At 46.8% G+C, this 5,743-nt stretch overlaps 1 pseudogene; it reads right to left on the bottom strand.

The window, feature by feature from the left end:
* Positions 1 to 1,177: 1,177 nt before the first annotated feature.
* LOC125529069 lies at positions 1,178 to 3,588 on the bottom strand (annotated as a pseudogene).
* Positions 3,589 to 5,743: the final 2,155 nt, after the last annotated feature.

Consider the following 5,743-nt stretch of genomic DNA (forward strand, 5'->3'; position numbering starts at 1 on the left):
GGGGGAGGGAGGGAGGGTGGGTACTGGTGGCGGCGGCGGTAGCGTCCTCCCCGTCGCCCACGGGAGTGGCGTGGGAGGGTCAGATCCTTCTTTTGTTGGATGATTGATATCCTCCTTTTTTAGAATCGCCCCCCTCTTTATTATATGAGAAAAGTATACTTTTCGTCTCTCAACTCTTGGTGAAGTCTAGATTTGGTCCCTCAACTTCAAAACCGGACAACTTGCACCCCCAACTACCGAAACCGGACAAGGTTCGTCCCTGGACTCGGTTTTGACCGGGTTTTGGTGTTGACTCACCCCGGTTTTGACCGGTGCTCACTCATATTCCTGTAATTTTTTTATATCCGTGAACTTTTTAAAATTCACATACACTTTTCAGCTCTGCATAGTTTTTTCAAGGTCGCGTATTTTTTAAAAAATAAACATTTTTTTTTCAAATCAGCGAACTATTCTGAAATTCGTGTACTTTTTTCAAATCCGTGATTTTTAACATTTACGTATTTTTTCAAATCCCCGTATTTTTCCCAAGTTTGCGTAAATTTATCAAATCCAAGTATTTTTCAAAGCCATGAATTGTTTCTGAAATTCACATACTTATTTCAAATCCACATGCTTTTCAAAGTCCGTTTTTTTTTCAAATCCGTGTTGCTTTTATAATCCATGAACTTTGTAGTATGAAATTCACGTACTTGTTTCAAGTTGAAATAATTTTTGAAATTCACATATTTTGCGCAAAAGAAGTCCATATCCGCGTACTTTTTTCAAGTTTGCATAAAATTTTCAAATTCATGAACTCTTTCAGAAAAATGTACTCGAATATGAAAGGTGCATCAATTTTAAAAAATTAAAATTTTAAAAAACTAAATGAACTTTAAAAACATATGCATTTTTGAAAAAATAAAATGAACTTGGAAAAAAGTACGCTGATTTTAAAAAAGTACACAAAATTTAAAAAGATTCACGTATTTGAAAAAGTAATCGAATTTGAAAACAGTAGGTGGACTTGGAAAAGGTAGGCAAATTTGAGTCGGAACGGTTAAAACTGGGGTGGGGCACCACCAAAACCGGTCAAAACCGTGCCCAGGGATGAATCTTGTCCGATTTGAGAAGTTAAGGGTGCAAGTTGTCCAGTTTTAGAGTTGAGGAACTAAATCTAGACTCCACCAAGAATTGAGGGATGAAAAGTATACTTTTCTCTTATTATATTGATACCATCACAGACATAGGGATACAAAGGTTCATCGGTGGGTTTCCAAACCAAACCGATGTTCCAACATCAAGGGACGTAGCATAGCGGGATAAATTATGAGCTTCACCATTGAAGCTCGTCCTTCATGACAGAAACCTGCTTCTTCAGAGCGTTTTGCCCGGTCCTGGCACTCATGAATGAGTAATAAAGCTGAACACACCTTTGTCAGGCAGCTCTCGTGGGAAAGAACGGAGACACTTAATTAGCAACCTCCAAAACAATCTGTGGCTATTTTAATTCGTCCAAGATTCAGATCAGCTGACAGTGCTAGAGCTTCTCTGCATGCCAAGTTCTCCAGAATTGCTGGATCGGACAGTCCTTCAAAAGTTACAGACCAACACCCCAAGTACTCGCTCCCCTGTAGCAGTTCTGGCAACAGCGAGACCGCCCCCTTATTGGCTGATTTCGCCAAAATAAAGCTGCGTCAACATTGATCTTCATGATATTCGGAGGCGGCGCAATCCACTTATGTCCCTTGCAAGTTGCAACACAACTAGTCTGTCTCGCAGGTTTCTGCTCCCGAATGAAATCGAGATCACTCGGAAATTTATTAATGAAACTGAATGTTGACAAAGGGCTCTGATATTCATCACCAAAAATTGCTTTCCGTCTCGCATACCAGATTGACCACATTGTTACCAGTAGTCCAGATAAACTCCTCGACTAGGATTGGCCCCGTCCTACCACTCCTCAACTACTAGTACATTACTCGCTACAGCTGCAAATGAACCACCAAGATTTCCACATCACCCGGTGGCGTTTGGGTGAGCCGCCATTGCCCATTGGTATCTCCTCTGAGCACGGGCCAACCCCCTCCTCGTCCGAGGTTGGTGGAAGGCCGGCCACAACACGGGCCTCAACGGCGCATCTCTGCCGCAATCGAAGTGAAAAATCAGGACTAATATGAACTATCGGAGCAGCAGTAATATCCTGCATGTAGACCAAGCTGAGGGGCCATCTTGACTATCGGAGCAGCAGTAGACTAATATCAGATTCTTTCACTTTTATTGTAGAACAACCTTCAGTGCCAGATCATGCATGTATGCGAGTGACATTCCTCAAAACATGCGAGTCACCGAACAGCTGCATGCGCAGACGCACTGAAACGATAACTCCACGGTAGTAGAACATGCTTGGGTACGGCCAGAGTGGCAGAGCTAGCTCCACGGGGTCCTGTTCGCCGTACCAGCGTATAGCCCAAGGGTCGGAGTAGCGGTCCCTGTGAGCGCGAGAAAGCGGCGGATTCCAATGGTCACAGTCAACGGGCGGCGTGTCCAACACAGGATCCGGCTCCTCACGCAGTCCGTGGAAAGTACAAGGCTGAGAGCCATAGCCGGCACAGTACGAGGTGTTGCTCCTCCCTCCCCATTTTTCCGGGCGGGCTCATGCACGAAAGTGGCATGCCGTTTGGTTCTGCCCCCAGAAAGAGCGCCCAATCATCCAGCTTCTCCATGGGCAGCACTGTCGCGGGCTCGGTCGACACGTCGAGGCGGTAGAGCTCCCGAGGGAAGGGAATAAAAACGATAAGCATGTCACCACAAACCACCAGCGCTGTCATATCACGATGTTCTTGACTCCAGTCCTCCTTGTCGGTTGTTATATCCTGCATGTAGACCAAGCTGAGGGGCCATCTGCACAGAGTGGAACCACCCATTGCCATCCGAGAGAATGAACTGACCATCGAATTCCACAATCTGGTCCGTATACATATAAGGAAGCTGGGCTTGGGACCAAGAGTCGCTTCCAACACGCCAATCAAATAAGTAGGACTTGTGGTAGGTGCTGGTACTGACAATGAGATGTGAGCTGGGTGATGTGACAGGGGCTGTTAGAATGCCATTACAGCGGTATATCGAACACTTGGCACTGGGTGGGAGACATGGAGCTGAAACCTCCACACCAGTGAAGAGTGAAGACATCGACGATGCGACAATATCCTTCGCGGTAGTAGATGATATTACCATAGGAAGAGCCGATACATTTCATATTCTCCAGGGTTTCTCGAGGAATCTGGCAGTGAAGGGCGGCGTTCGGGTTGGCAGGATCAATAACCTTACATTTGAGTAGCTCACGGCAACCATCAGTAGAAGGAAGAAGAGGACCTTGTACATGACGGACACGGGGCTGGATGAGGAGAGGTGGGAATTTTGTGCGGAATGTAGATTTCGATGGGTATGAAGAGGGGCATGTTGCGGCGAAGCCAAGAATGTCTCGAAAAGAGCGCAATCGAGCAACGATGGGATGAAGCAACTCATCTGGGAGGTCAGCCCAACCTTGGATACCGGAACAAGCAGGGGTCCAGCGAGAGAGACAGTGGGCCGCCTGCTGGGGTTTTGCATGGCGCTCTGCTGATGGCAAACTATCTGCAAGCAGTAGAAAAACAGTGAGCTGCTTAATAAATAATAAGAGGCATAAGTAGCATGTTAATTAGAATATACTAGATAAGAAAATGATGTTTTGCAGGTTTGATAGAGAGTATATGCCTATCTATCTATCAATGTAATCAAACAAACTTGTTATTGCACCAGGAATAATAAGAGTGGATGGACAAATATACGGTATCCATGTATGCTGATGAAAATCAAAGGAACTCTAAAAGCGGCAATTTTGATACGGTTAAATTTCAGTGGTGGTCCTCTCATGTTCGGAATAAGCTAACAGTGCCCAGGGCAAGAAGATACTTGCCCATGGAAATGTATCCCTATGAGTATTCTTTCTGTAAGCAAATGTGACAGGTGCAGATCGATCATCTCAGGGGCGCTCAAATAGATGAAAACAACCGACTAACAAAAACTGAAATGTATGCCTATCAATGAAAGGAGGAACTTCCTATGCACCGAAAGCAACAGTTTGTATCTCGTATTGGTGGGCTTAAGCTAGCACTAGCACCCAGGCCAAGAATATACTTGCATATGGAATGTATCTCAATTGTATACAGTAAATAAAAGTGGCAGGTGCCGTTCTAGCTCTGTAACCGCTTCGGCGCACTGAACCGTTGCACAGATGTTTTTAGAAGAAACCTTTTTGTTTCTTCCATTGGGTAGATGAAATTGCTCATAACGGCCAACTAACGAAAACCGGAATAAAATGCCTATCAAATGAAAGGAACTTGCTATGCAGTAAAAACAACAAATTTGATCTGATTGAATTTCGGTGGGTCGCCGCAGGCTGTCGTGTTGGGAACAAGATAATACCACCCAGGGAGGGCAAGCAGTTCAAACGCTAAGGCAAAGCGCTGTTCAGATGTTTCAAAAGGCCCCCTTTCCTTTCGTGAGCTTGGCAGATCATTTCAGGACGGTGCCCTCTAATCTAAAAAAAGAAACGATCGGCAACGGGAACAGAATCCACTAGTAGGTGTCAAATCGGTCCACGGAGATGATCTCGTAGTCGCAGGGTTATGGGAAATAATTAAGAGATGGGCTGAACAAAGAATTAAAGAAGCAACGGGATACGTATGGCACCACGATCGATTCGGTGGAACTAGCTAGGGTTCTGCTGGAGCAGAGGCATGCAGAGGGGGCGAGAGGGAGAGGAGAGGCCTTGCCTTGCGGTTGCAGATGGGAAAGGAGACGGCGATGCGGTGCCGGATGGGCTGCTGCGGAGGAATTCTCCGGCGGGCGGTGCCGCCGCCTCGCCCGCCGTGGAGGATTCGCTCTGTCGGCTTCCGGCCTTTCCCTTTGCCGCTGGCGCCTTTCCCCAACGCACTCCACTCCACTAGACACTAGTAGTGCGAACGGAGGGACGGAGCAAAGTGCAACTCCCCGGTTTGCTTTTTCTTTTTCACCGGCTCGAATTATTCGCCCGAGCACACACCCGTAGATCAACCAGGGGACATGCATATCTATAGTATTTTATTTTATTTTTTGCATCGAACAGATATCTATCGTTACCGTCTTAGAGCAACTTTTTTTCTTCTTCACATGAATCAATTATATTATAAAAGTTAACCGAAAGTACAAAGCATCTCAAACGTAACAAAATTATATCACGGTTCCGAGACCACCAAACGACTACTACTGCCATCAGAATGAGCCACTAGTAGAAAACAGGGCTATGGTCCAGGCCGGCTCAGCCCATTAGTCCCGGTTCAGTCTAGAACCGGGACCAATGTGGGCATTGGTCCCGGTTGGTGAGCCCAGGGGGCCGGCCGGGCCACGTGGGCCATTGGTCCCGGTTCGTCTGGACCTTTTGGTCCCGGTTGGTGAGACGAACCGGGACCAATGGGCCTCGCTCCTGGCCCACCACCATTGGTCCCGGTTGATGGCTTGAACCAGGACCAAAGGCTTCCCTTTAGTCCCGGTTCATGTCATCAACCGGGACCAATGACGTGCCTATATATACCCCCTCGCGCAAGAGCAGAGCTCAGTGCTCTGTTTTTTCTGGCCGAGGGGGAGAGGGCTTTGTGATGCTCTAGCTCACCTCCTATGCACATGAGGTGTTCGATGGAATGCCTGAGCCACACTACTTAAGCTTTCTCCTCTCGAAGCTCGACCT

Source organism: Triticum urartu, unplaced genomic scaffold (genome assembly GCF_003073215.2).
Source record: "Triticum urartu cultivar G1812 unplaced genomic scaffold, Tu2.1 TuUngrouped_contig_5318, whole genome shotgun sequence".
Classification (NCBI taxonomy): Eukaryota; Viridiplantae; Streptophyta; class Magnoliopsida; order Poales; family Poaceae; genus Triticum; species Triticum urartu.